Source organism: Amblyraja radiata, chromosome 6, assembly GCF_010909765.2.
Source record: "Amblyraja radiata isolate CabotCenter1 chromosome 6, sAmbRad1.1.pri, whole genome shotgun sequence".
Taxonomy (NCBI): Eukaryota; Metazoa; Chordata; class Chondrichthyes; order Rajiformes; family Rajidae; genus Amblyraja; species Amblyraja radiata.
This window is the reverse complement of record NC_045961.1, coordinates 32,888,178-32,902,585: the sequence shown is the minus strand read 5'-3', so window position 1 is coordinate 32,902,585 and position 14,408 is coordinate 32,888,178. Positions and strand designations below refer to the sequence as shown.

The following is a 14,408-nucleotide window of genomic DNA, read 5'->3' as shown; positions in this document are numbered from 1 at the left end:
CTGGTTTCGGGCCGAAACCCTTAATTCAAAAGGTATTGGCTTCTGTATTGGAAAAAAAAAGATTTCACAAGCTGCACCAAATCAGATTGAGTCTAGTGACCTGGTGAATCAAAAAATTGTAGCCCAAGGTCTGTCTTTAAGCTAAATGGCTGATGGTGGTAGTTAAGTATAGTGCGAGGGTTGGGAATGTCAAAGGCTGCAGGTCAGGGGAAATGTAAAATGCTTAGACATTTTAAAATGTATATTTATATAATATTAATATTATATTTACAACATATCTATGCATAAGGATAGGTAATGGTTCTGGGTAATAATGTAGATGATGAAAAAAAGAATGATAGGAAGGAGAAAACAAAGAAATACAGATTATTTAACCAGCCATGTGGAAATGCTAGGATTTTTTATTGAAGCAGTAACAGCATATTTAGAAAATTATTGGATGATTACACAAAAAATTCTCAATGAAAGGAAGATTGATTTTGACATTCTGCCTTTGAGGATATTATGAGCTGGCCGGATAAAGTGAAAATATGATCAAGGCAGGAAAAATGAAAGTATAGCAAAATGATAGGCTGTTTATCTTAATGCATGAAGCATTCAGAATCGGAAAGATGCATGGCACCAAAATAATTATATGGAACTGATCTAAAGGTCATTTCTGAGACATGTTTGCAGAGTTTCTGGGCTAGGATTGGCAGAATTAGAAAGAGGCGGAGAGATTATAGGTCTGATAATAAAGGATGCAGTTGGGACTTTAATAAGAAAGACTCTTGGCTTAGACAATCAGGATATAGAATCAATTTAGATGCAGGTAAGAAATAAAATGAGTAAGATAACATTGATGGGAATAACTTGCCATAACTCAAAAGCAGCTATACTGGAAGACAGAGTATCCAACAAGCATAATAATGGGAATTTTAAATTTTCATAATGACTGGGCAAATCAGATTGGAACAGGTAGTCTTGAGACAGACTTCTTTGAATGCATTCAAGATAGTTTTCTCGAACGATAAATTGTGGAACCAACTGGGGGCAAGCTATTTTACATCAGGACATGTTTAAAGAGAAAAGATGAAATAATAATCTCATAGTAAAGGATCCTCTGAGGAATAGTGCTTATGAGTTTAAATAAAGGGAATTACACTGTTATAAAAGGCAAGTAGGCTGAAGTAGATTGGGAAATGTGGATTAAAAAGCATAAAGGTAGACATTTAAAGAAATATTTCATTGCTCATTTCAATGAAATGAGGAATCAGGCCCCCGTGGGATTAATGAACTGTCAATAGGTAACGAAAGAAGATAAGGAGAGTATTATATTGAAAGATATGGCTTTTAAAATTGTGCATTACATTGATAGACCAGAAGATTCAGGGAGGAAAGGAAATAAATTCTTAAAGAAAAAATAAAAAGTTACTATAACCTTGCATGAAATATATTAAAACAAACTACTTTTAGCAGTTCCTATAAATAGGTAAAATCAGATAGCCAAAGTAAGCATTTGTTTCTTTATATTAATTCAGAATAATTAAATATAGGGAGTATGGAAATGACAGTGTTTGTTAAACAGCCAACATCATGAAGGACCCTTACCACCCTGGCCACACTCTCATCTCACTCCTGACATTTAGGAAGAAGGTACAGGAGTCTGAAAACCATAACCTCCAGGTTCAGGAACAGCTTCTTCCCAACAACCAGAGCTGAGCACTGCAAATGCCAACTGAACTACGAACTACAAACTGTCTTAGTTGCACTAGGGACTTTGGGCTTTGTTTGTACAAATACAATTTTTTTTTTAATTTATTGAACTTTTTTAATTTATGATGCTATCCTTGAGTACTATGTCAGGACTTTGGCAGCATCAGATGAGCAGTATATTCTGGAATGAATAGATGTTAATCAAATTAATACTGCAACATAATTTTAATTTACATTTATTTAAATAATACTCAGTAGAATCATGTGTTCCAGTGAACCTAGTAGGTTTAGATGAATTACTAGAGAGTGCAGGGAAATAGGGACCTATTGAGTTGAAAGAGAAAGCAACAACTGCTGCCCTGGTGATCTGGAAGGAAGTGCATGAAACTAGGTGCCGGTGAGTCAGATGTGGGGGTGGGAACCAGGGCCCCAATGAGTGGAAAGGAGCCATTGGGATTGTGAGTCATAAAGGAACATAGCATTAGCCAGATGTCAAACCATTAGGATTTCCGAATATAGACACAAAATGCTGGTGTGTCTCAGCAGGACAGGCAGCAGAAGAGAATGAATGGGTGACGTATATCTCTCGTTTCCTTTTCACCCGACTCTCAGTCTGTGGAAGGGTCTCGACCCGAAATGTCACCCGTTCCTTCTCTCTCAAAGAACTGTAGATGCTGGTTTAAATCAAAGATAGACACAAAATGCTGGAGTAAACTCTGAGGGACAGGCAGCATCTCTGTAACCCATTTCGTTTCGGGTCAAGACCCTTCTTCAGACTTCTTCATTTAAGATAATGGTTTTGACTTATTAGATGATATAATGAGAAGGCTATATAAAGGAAAAAAAATTGTAAATTTAGATTTCCCAAAAGCATTTGAAAAAGTTTGACGTAAATGTTTATCGCATATGGTAACCATGCATGTACAGGTACCTTGTGTGTTGTGCAGGGGTTTACATGCATGAAAAGCAATGCATCATTCAAAAATGCGTAAATTAAACATGTTCATGACAATGCTGTCAGTAATAAATTTCAGTGCGTTATTCTAGCTGTGGTATTAAAGGAACAAGCGCATATCGAACACATGTAAAACAATAGAAAACAATAAGGTCTTTGGCAAACGATAACTAGTGGAGTGCCTCAGAGATCAACGCCAGGGCCTTGACTATCTACATTATACATTTTATGACTTAGACGAAGGCACCAAGTGTATTTTATCTACGTTTGAGGTTGATATGATGAATTTTACGACAACATAGGATCTCATTAAAATAAAAACCTAGAAAGGTTAAATGAGTAGACAAAGGGAGTGTTAGTAGAAAGCTAGAGAATGAAATGGAGCAACGGGAGGCTTTTCACTTCTGTTGGATGGAGACAAAGATGGTTTATTATTTAAATGGTGTGAGACTATTTTGGTTGAGTATTCAATCATCAGGGAGTCATCATACAAGAAACACAAAATGTCAGTATGTTGATACAAGAAATAAAAAGAGAAACAGAGCTGTGTCCCTTATTGCCAAGGGGATAGAATATAAATGTAAGGAAGTCTTGCTGCAACTAAATACGCCATTGGCGAATTTGTCCCTGGAGAACAGTATGCAGGTCTAAGAAAAACACAAAATGTTGAAGGAACTCAATGGGTAGGGCAACATCTATGCAAGAAATGGATAGGTGCCGTTTCGGGGCAGGAACCTTCTTCAGACCTGAAGAATCTCAATTACTTGAGATCTGAGAGTGTAGGACAAGAGGGCACAAACAGTATAAAAGGATGCACCTTTTAGAATGGAGATGAAGAGGAATTCATTTAGCCAGAGGGTGGTGAATCTGTGAAATGTATTGCTCCAGATGGTAGAGGATGGCAAGTCATTGGGTATTTGCAAAGCAGCGATTGATAGGTTCTTGAATAGTAAGGGCATCAAAGGTTACAGGGAGAAGGAAGGAGAATGAGCTTGAGAAGGAAAAATTGATCATACATGATTGTGTGGCAGAGCAGACTCTATGGGCCGAATGTCCTAATTCTGGTTCTATGTCCTATGGTCCTATGGACACATGAGAGGAAAGCTATACTTGCCTCATAGGCAGTGTGTAAGGGTTACTTGACTTATTCATCAGATGAGGGAAATTCTGAAGAGGAAAGACTGTAATTATGTTTCTACTCTGTTCCACGAGGCATTCACCTGGTGCAGTGGTTGGGTGAAGCTGATCTTACCCTGAGGCAGTTTTGGACATAAACATTTATTGTTAGAATGGTGAAATAGACTTGTCCTGTAATGTACCTTTTCTCTCTTTGATTGAATACTTTTTGCCTTGGTTTTAAATGAAATCTCATTGTGTGCTTTGTCATAGCGATGAATGAACAGGAGACTACCGTCTGGCACAACATAGAGATGCAACTTCATGATGCATCCTTTCAAGCCTAACATTGTTTATTCTTAAGATTGACAAATTCACGGCTGTCGGTCACATCCATGACTGGAAGGCAATCTGTGGCAAAAGCAGATTAGTCGGGAATAAAGCTCAAAACTGGATTATCAGCTTCCAAACAGCAGAAAACGCATAAAAACCACAAAGGCTCCAGGGTTCCATTACTTCACTAATGACAGCTGACTGACAGCACCAACATACAGACAGGGTGGAGTGAGCTATTGAGGCTAGACAATTTGCAAATATTATTTATATCTTTCTAGTTGATCGGTCTGTGACAGTCTTCCTTAAGGCTTCTTGATGCTTCACTATTACATCACCAGGTTTTACACATAATCTTTGAACAATGCTTACGTGGAACCAGGAGCAACAAATAACATACAATCCAGTCTGTATGCAGGTTATGCTACTGAAATGATCAAAACCTTCCTGGTCATAGAGTCATACAGCACGGAAACAGGCCTTTCGGCGCAACATGCCCATGCAGACTGATTCCCCATCTATGCTATTCACATCTGGCTGCATTTGTCCCATATCCCTCTAAACCTTTCCTATCCATGTACCTTTCCAAATTTATATTAAATGTTGTTAGAGTACTTGCCTCAACTACCTCCTTTCAAATGCTCGTTCCATACACCCAACACCCTTATTATTAATCTCAATCTTTTCATTTTAAACCTATGTCCGCTGGTTCTTGATTCTCCTACTCTAGGTAAAAGACTCTTTGCATTCATTGCATCTATTCCCCTCAAGATCTTATACACCTCTATAAGATTACTCTTCATTCTCCTATGCTCCAAGGAATAAAGACCGAACCTGTCCAACCTATCGCTATGGCTCAGTTCCTCCTAATCCTCTCTGCACTCTCTCCAGCTTAACAACATCCTTCCTACAGTACGGTGATTAATGCTCAACACAATACTCCAAATATGACCTCACTAATGTCTTGTACATAACATCCCAACTCCTATACTTAATATCGAGACTGATGAAGGCCAATGTACTCTTTATACAACTGTGTTTAAAAGCTAACCAACAATAGACAAACTGAACTAGGAAAGCCTAAGGCAGTCACAGAAAGCTGGAGTATTTCAGCGGGTCAGGCAGCATCACTGGAGAGAAGGAATGGGTGACGTTTTGGGTCGAGAGCCTTCTTCAGAGACCTACAGAAGATGAGGTTGGAGGAGGTGCAAGTGAACCTCTACCTCACCTGAAAGGACTGTCAGGGTCCCTGGACAGAGAGGAGGTATAGGGACAGGTGTTACATCTCCTGACGTTTCAGGGCAAGGTACCTGGGGAGAGGGCAGTTTGGGTGGGAGTGGATGAGTTAACCAGGGAGTTGCGAAGCAAACTGTCTGTGTGGAAAGCAGAAAGATGTGGGGATAAGAACGTGGCTGGTGGTGGGATCCTGTTGGAGATGGCAAAAATGTCAGAGGATTATGTGCTATGTGCAACAGCTGATAGGTTGAAAGGTGAGGGCTGGGAGGACTCTGTCCCTGTGAAAGATGAGGATTAGGAGGAAAGGCTATCCATCTGCCTTCTTTGAACAAGGATTTAATATTTAATTTGATATTTAATTTAATACTTACAATGCTCTGGTCCTCTGGTATCACTCTTACAATTAAGAAGAAATGTGAGACTCAAGCCGTGTCTCTGCAATGTCTTCTCTCATTCAGCAACTGATTACCTATTTATTCCCTACAACTCACTCACTTACTCATGTATGGCTCTGTCAGAACTCTGCCCATTCTCTGTCATCAGATGCCCTTTCTTTCTGTGTTTATCTATTTTATATTATGCAGAATTGCAGCAACATCTTCACTTATCACAGCTTTGGCAGCATCAATAAAAAAACTGGCGCCAGAGTGTGGTGACATTTTGCAAGCAGCAGAACAAGTCAAGATCAAATGTAGCTATTTTGAAATTCATGTTAAAAAAAAACCCCCAGAGTAAATCAGCATTGTAACAGACTATTTAAAGACTATTTAAGACTACTTAAATGGATTATTGCTACCGTGTGCTCACTATCACAGCTATTAATTAATTGATTATTTGATTATTGTATATTAGCTTTGCGTATTGCATTTATAGATCTGTTATGCTGCTGCCAGTAAGAATTTCATTCTGAAGAAGGGTCTCGACCCGAAACGTCACCCATTCCTTCTCTCCAGAGACGCTGCCTGTCCCGCTGAGTTACTCCAGCATTTAGTGTCTATCTAGAATTTCAATCAGTTCTTGTTGTATATGATAATTAAACACTCTTGACTTTCTTGACCTCACTGGTAAACACTGGTGCAAGGTAGTCAGTTTGTAGCTTCCGTGTGCTTTCTGTTATTGGTATTGGTATTAATTTGTTATTGTCATGTGCACTCAGGTATAGTACACATGACAATAATAAACCAATACCAGTACTCATTGGAATTGATAGCCAAGTCCATCAATAGACCTCTATTTTACTCCCTCTATCTTTGATAAATCTTTAAGTTAAGATTTCCTTTAACATTACATGTAGATCTAATCTTTGAGATTTTCTTTCTCAGCCTATCTTTTTTATTTCTCTGTACTTTTTACACTTAGGTTGATTCTCTGTATAAACAAGCAGATATTTTCAATGTCATCTAATCCATTTGCCATCCAGGGATTTCTGCATCATCCTTATGTAAATACACCCAGACTGAATCTGAACCATCCCCTTTAAAAGGCCAAGCGTTGCTGCCTAATAATTACAAGTGTCGTGTTTTCCAATTTAACGTGGATTTCTCTTTCCTTATTTTGCTGTAGTTATGCTTCTCCCAGTTCAGTTCGCCTTTCACCCCCCTCTCAGAGTCTGAAGAAGTGTCTCGACCTGAAACATCACCCATTCCTTCTCTCCAGATAGCCTGCCAGTCCCGCTGAGTTACTCCAGTATTAAGTGTCTTCTCCAAAACTTAGCCTAACCTTATAGCATGATCCAGTCTGAAGAAGGGTCATGACCTAAAACATCGCCCATTCCTTCTCTCCAGAGATGTTGCCTGCCCCGCTGAGTTACTCCAGCTTTTTGTGTGTATCCTCTCCAAATCTTAGCCAAGCCTTACAGCATGATCTTCCAAGGTCACTTAATCTGGACTCTTTTCTTGATGTACTTCATTCCCCATTGTCAACATTGGCGTCTTCCCTATTGGCCAGCAACTTAAAAACGTTTCTCCCCTCTCTGGTTTACACAATCCATTTCCCCCATTCAATGTGGGAGTAATACAGATAATGTAGCAAAGTGGTTAATTATTACTAAATGCCAATCAATGTCCTAGACTGATGAACTGGAGACATACAGTTAAATCTTAGCTTAGCAGTTGGGAAATTTAATTAAACTTAATTGGATAATTCTGAAATGTAAAATTAAATTATTTTCTGTTTTAATTTCATGAAACACACAAATTGTTCTAAAAACATTTTCTGGGTAACAAATGTATTTTCTGTTGTTGAAGCAAACCCATTAACCTTACCCAATCTAGCCAATACAGACTACCGTCGGTATTATGGACCTCTTCATAACAGATTTCAGGAACAGTGAGTAAACACTGTCAAGTCAAGTAAAGTCGTCACTTTTATTTCTATAGCACATTTAAAAAACAACTCTCGTTGACCAAAGTGCTTTACATTGGTGGAGGTACTAACGATATACAACATTGGTTCATAGATTAAGTACATACATAAATACATACATATAGCCCTCCTTCAGAGGATGTCAAGAAAGGCTTGAGAGTAAAGATGAGTTTTAAGTCTCGACTTAAAAGAATTGATGGAGGGGGCAGTTCTGATGGGAAGAGGGATGCTGTTCCACAGTCTAGGAGCTGCAACCGCAAAGGCTCGGTCGCCCCTGAGCTTATGCCTAGACCGTGGGATGTTCAGTAACCCCAAGTCGGCTGATCTGAGGGACCTAGAGGTGGTGTGGTGGGTAAGTAGACTTTTGATGTAGGTGGAGGCAAGCCCGTTAAGGGCTTTGTAAACATAAAGTAGGATCTTGAAATTTATTCGGAACCGCACAGGGAGCCAGTGGAGAGATGCCAGAATCGGGGTGATGTGTTCCCTTTTTCGGGTGCCCGTCAGGAGTCTCGCTGCGGCGTTCTGGACCAGTTGCAAGCGGGACAGGGAAGATTGGCTGATGCCAATGTAAAGGGAGTTGCAGTAATCTAGGCGGGAGGAGATAAATGTGTGGATGATCTTTTCGAGGTCGTCAAACTGGAGGAATTGTTTTATTTTAGCTATCGTCCGAAGCTGGAAGAAGCTAGCTTTTACCACGGCATTGACTTGTTTGTCAAATTTCAATGCTGAGTCAAATATCACGCCAAGGTTTTTGACGTGAGGTTTGAGTAATGGGGTAAGGCTTCCAAGGCTGCCTGCTATATTTTTGATTGAGTCCGAGGGGGCGAGAAGGATGACCTCATACTTACTCTCGTTTAGATGGAGGAAGTTCTGGGCTATCCAACACTTTATATCCTCGAGGCAGTGGATAAGGTTAAGTAGATTTGATCGGTTGTTGGGCTTCAGGGGGAGATAGAGTTGTGTATCGTCTGCGTAGCAATGGAAGGAAATGCCGTGTCTTTGAATGACTTGGCCTAAGGGGAGCATATACAGGGAGAAGGGAATGGGGCCAAGGATGGAACCTTGTGGAACCCCGCAGCAGAGGCTAGCTGGGGAGGAGAAAGAATTGCCTATGTTAGTAGAGAAACTCCTACCTTTGAGGTAGGAGATGAACCAGCTCAGGGCAGTGCCATCAATACCAACCTCGTACCAGAGACTGGGAGGCCACATGGTTACAGCGGACAAAATAAGTTATAACGGAAGCATTTGTTTGTATCAGGACTGAAATGTTTAGCAAGGAATTGCAGATGCTGGTTTCAAACCGAAGATGGACCCAAAAAGCTGGAGTAACTCAGCGGGACAGGCAGCATCTTTGGAGAGAAGGAAGGGGTGAAGTTGCAGGTCGAAACCCTTCTTCAGATTGAGTTAGTCGTTTTGCGGAGTGGTAGGTGGTTGGAGCAAATCTTCTCAGTCTGTGTTTACCGCCACTTAGTGTCAGAGCATTGTTTACAATGTTTACTCATTGCACCATCTTCTCCTAATGACATTACTACTGCCGACCCTATCCCTCCCAATTCACTGCAGCCTTCCACAAGTGGGAGGCCACAGCCAGTGGATCATCCTAGTTCCACTGACTCAGAGTAAAATGTTACTGTGTAGTGCATGGGTCTCAAAAGGAAGCACGAAGTCCAGTGTTTTGAGAGGCACCTTTAATTATGTTTATCCCGGTTGTAGGGAAGACCAAACAAGAGAAAGATGGCACCCAAACCCCTGCCTTTAAACCCTCTGGCTAAGAGCCGCCTCCGGACTGAACCACTCCCGTGCCGAGGGGTTCGACAGTATGATGGCACGACCCTTGGGAGCCGCCACAGGACCCCCCCCCAGAACCAGAGGCACGAAACGCACCGGCGGGCGCACGACCCGGCAGGCCCACGTGCGGAAGTCAGCCGATTGTGGGGCTTGCGGAGGCATAGGTGGAGGGACAGGTCGAGGGACCAGCGGGAGAACAGGTGGAGGGACAGGCGGAGGGAGCCATGAAGGGGGGCGCCCTCGAGGCCGAGGTTGGGCAACCAGCACCGGCTGGTCAATGTCCAGGTGTGCCGGCTTCAAACAGTCGATCGACACTGCCTCCGGCCGGCCCCCCATGTCCAGGACAAAAGTCGACTGCCCGTGTTCTAGCACCCGGAACGGGCCCTCGTACGGCCTCTGGAGTGGCGTCCGGTGGGCATCACGGCGCAGGAAGACGTATGGGCAGTCCCTGAGGGCTGATGGCACGTGTGGGCGAAATGTCCCATGGCGGGACGTCGGGACGGGTGCGAGCCTGCCAACTCGCTCGCGAAGGCGCTTTAGGGTGGATGAGGGCGTTCCCTGCTGCCCCGGCGCCGACGGCACGAACTCCCCGGGCACCGTGAGTGGCGACCCGTACACGAGCTCCGCCGATGATGAGGCCAAGTCCTCTTTGGGAGCAGTCCGGATGCCCAGCATGACCCACGGCAACTCGTCCATCCAGTCCGGGCCGGAGAGTCGTGCCTTCAGTGCTGCCTTTAGCTGCCGGTAGAATCTCTCCACCAGACTGTTAGCTTGCGGGTGGTAAGCCCTGGTGTGGTGTAGCCGCACCCCCAGCAAGCGAGCCATGGCTGACCACAGCTCGGAGGTGAACTGTGGCCCCCGGTCTGAGGAGATGTGCACCGGCACCCCGAAGCGAGCAATCCAGTGCGCGGACAACGCACGAGCACACGTAGCCGTTGAAGTATCGTCCAGCGGAATGGCCTCCGGCCACCGCGTGAAGCGGTCTACCATTGTAAGAAGGTGGGTGATGCTCCGGGACGGCGGGAGAGGCCCTACAATGTCTACGTGGAGATGGTCGAATCGCCGGTGAGGTAGACCAAACTCCTGGAGAGGCGCATGGACATGGTGCTGGATTTTTGCCGTCTGGCACGGAATGCAGGTGCGAGCCCAATGGCCAACCTGCTTGCGCAGACCGCGCCACATGAAACGAGCGGCCACTAGTGCCGTTGTCGCCCGGATTGAAGGGTGAGCCAGTCCGTGGATCACCTCGAACACCCACCGGCGCCAGGTGGCAGGGACGATGGGGCGCGGCTGACCGGACGACACATCGCACAGGATTGTCACTCCCCCAGGACCAAGAGGGACATCCTCAAGGCGGAGGCCGGAGATGGCAGTCCGGTAGGCGGGCACCTCATCGTCCGTGAGCTGTGCCTCTGCCAGAGCAGAATAGTCAATTCCGGGCGCCACCTCGAACACGGCGTTGATAGCGGGAGCGGGACAATGCGTCGGCCACCCGGTTCTCTTTCCCCTCGATGTAGCGGATAGATGTTGTATACTCCGATATGTAGGCCAATTGCCGCTGCTGTCGTGCGGACCAGGGGTTGGAAACCTTCGCCAGGGTGAAAGTGAGTGGCTTGTGATCCGTGTAGGCGGTGAACGGGCGGCCCTCCAGGAAGTAGAGAAAATGGCGCACTGCCAGGTACAGGTATAGAGAGAGTACAGACGAGATTTACTGGAATGTTGCCTGGGTTTCAGCAACTAAGTTACAGAGAAAGGTTGAACAAGTTAGGGCTTTATTCTTTGGAGCGCAGAAGGTTAAGGGGGGACTTGATAGAGGTCTTTAAAATGATGAGAGGGATAGACAGAGTTGACGTGGATAAGCTTTTCCCACTGAGAGTAGGGAAGTTTCAAACAAGGGGACATGACTTGAGAATTAAGGGACAGAAGTTTAGGGGTAACATGAGGGGGAACTTCTTTACTCAGAGAGTGGTGGCTGTGTGGAATGAGCTTCCAGTGAAGGTGGTGGAGGCAGGTTCGTTTTTATCATTTAAAAATAAATTGGATAGTTATATGGACGGGAAAGGAATGGAGGGTTATGGTCTGAGCGCAGGTATATGGGACTAGAGGAGAATACGTGTTCGGCACGGACTAGAAGGGTCGAGATGGCCTGTTTCCGTGCTGTAATTGTTATATGGTTATAAGGTTACAAGATGGCTCCACCAGGAGGAGGAGCCATCTTGGTGAACGGCTGCTAGCCAGCAGCCGTCCGTTTTAAATCCGTTTTTTTTATAGTTTTTACTGAGTCCTGTTTTTTGTTTGTAGGGGATATGGTCTTTTTAATGTGGGGGGTAGGTGTAACTTAATTTCTAGGTCCCTACCTGGTCGGTGTGGCAGCTTCTTCTCCGGGCTGCCCGTCGATCCGTCCTCGTGGCCTACCTGCGGGCTTGGAGCGCCGTTTCCTGGCGGGAACCGCCCAGCACCTCGGCCTCGGCGGTGGCACAGCATTGGAGCGCTGGAGCGGAGCGGAGCGGGCGATGCCTTGCCTGGGTCGCCGCGCTGGAGCGACGCGCTGGAGCTCTGGCGAGCTGGACCGCCGAGAGCAACAACTCCGGGCTGCGGGCTGCGGAGCGGAGAGGCGGCGCCGACTTTGTCATCTGGAGCCTGGGAGCTCCAAACCGGCGCGGCCTTGTCGGCTTCGGCAGCCGCGGGCTCCAACCAGAAAGCGGCCGTTCCAAGTGGCCCAGCCGCTGTGAGGACTCTCCCGACGCCGGGGCAAGACCACCCGGCCAGAACGGCCTGGAACATCGGGCCTCCGTAGAGGCAATTGCGGTGGCCTCAATAGGCCTGACTTTGGGGTGAACATGGGGTGGGGACTGGACATTGTGCCTTCCTCCACAGTGCTATCCACTGTGGGGGGATGATTTTTTTTTGTCTAACTGTAGTCTTGTAGGTCTGTGTCCAAGATGGCTGCCGTGAAGGGAGAGTGGACGCTGGCACGAATTGGTTGCCGCTGCTCTCTCTTCACACTGTGTTTTTGATTTTCTGTTTTTGGATTGAATTCTGTTTTTAATTTGTGTCTCTGTGATGTCTTTATTATTTGTTATATTCCGATTATATGTTATTCCGATTAAATGTCTATTATTGTTATGTCTGTATTCTTTCTTTATGTGCTGCACGGAGAGGACGCTGGCGCTGTTTGTTCGCCGCTTCTCCGTTTGCTATTGTCTGTTACTATTGTAAAGCGACTTTGAGTCTTAGAAAAGCGCTATAAAAATAAAATTTATTATTATTATTATAAGGTTATATAGTCCTCTGTTTAAAAAGGTTTCATATTCCTTTCCATTTCTTATTCATTATTTTGCTTGCATCTTTTGAAGTACTGAGAAAACTGTAAATATAGATTGATTAAAAATGTTATTTTGTGTCTACTTTACTAATGTTAGAATCTAACAATGCTTCATTAAAGAGACTAGGGGAGAATACGTGTTTGGCACGGACTAGAAGGGTCGAGATGGCCTGTTTCCATGCTGTAATTGTTATATGGTTATATGGTTATATGGTTATAAAATGCACCACTCCGTGGCTGGGGGTCGATGATCAAAACTGCGGGGTCAGAATGTCTGGGAACGCGGCCAAGGTCCGTGCGAAGCGGGAGTCCACGGACGCCAGGGGTCGTCCCACCGGTTGATACAAACGCAACGTGATCGGCTCCATCGTAGCGGCGTTGACCAAATGCTGACGCCTGACGTCCACCATGAGGGAATGCGCCCGGAGGAAATCGGCCTCGAGCAATGGCTGGGAGACGTCGGCAATGGTGAACCGCCACGAGAAATGGCAGGAGCCGAACACGATCTGAACCATGCGCACTCCATATGTGCAGATAGGGCTGCCATTCGCTGCGGTGAGGACGGGCCCCTGCTTACCGGAACGAATGTCGGCCAGCGAAGGGGGCAGGATGCTGAGCTCCGCTCCAGTATCCACGAGGAAGTGGGTCCCGGAGCGCTGATCCCAGGCGAAAAGGCGGTGAATTTGGCCGGCTGCCGCGGGGACTATTGGCAGCCGGCCCAGGCATTTCTCGGGAACGTGCACGGCTGGCGGCATTGTCGTGCTGCAGCACCCCAGCGCTGATGGAAATAGCACCAGCGCCTCAAGTTTGTGTTACTTGGAGCTTGCCTGCTCCTGCTGGTGGTGCCTGCAGCTTGCTGGCGATGGACTGCAGGTGCAGTACCCCTCACTGCCGCTGGGGGCGATCGTGCGGGCCGTCGGGCTGGAGCTGTCACTCCTTCCACAGATCCCCCGCCCCACCGGAGGAAATCGGGAGCTGCCGGGGTGACGTCATCGGCGCGCCTGCCGATGGCCAGCGCGTTGACGTCATCAGGGCGCGTCGGCCTCAGCGCGACCCCGTCTCTGCTGACGGCCAGCGCGCTGACGTCATCAGGGCGCGCCATCCACAGCGCGTCGGCACGCCTCCCGAGGGCCCTGAGGTCGGCAAACGAGGCGTCTGTGAGCTGCAGACGGATGTAGTCCGGCAGCAGATGCAGGTATGTATATTCGAATAGCAGGCACGGCGTGTGCCCATCCAGTAGAGCCACCATCTCCTTTAGGAGGCTAGATGGCCGTCGGTCGCCTGGGCCCTCCATATGCAGGATCCCAGCAGCACGCTCCATCCTGCTTAGGCCATGAATCTGGAGCAGGAGCTCCTTAAGGCCGAGATACTTATCAGTGTCCGGGGGGACTGCGAGGAAGTCCGTGACCTCTTCAACCGTGTCCTGGTCGAGGGCCCCCACCAGGTAATAGAAGCGGGTGGCATCGACCGTGATGCCCCGCAGGTTGAACTGGGCCTCTGCCTGCTGGAACCAGATGAGCGGCCGTTATGTGGCCTAACCCGCTGAGTTACTCAAGCAATTTGTGTCCATCTTTGGTATAAACCAGCGTCAGCAGT

At 46.2% G+C, this 14,408-nt stretch overlaps 1 protein-coding gene across 1 annotated transcript in view; it reads right to left on the bottom strand.

Annotated features, from left to right (window-relative positions):
- The window catches only part of grm5 (glutamate metabotropic receptor 5), a 178,400-nt gene that overhangs the window by 113,023 nt on the left and 50,969 nt on the right, over positions 1-14,408 (bottom strand). The window lies entirely within an intron of this gene.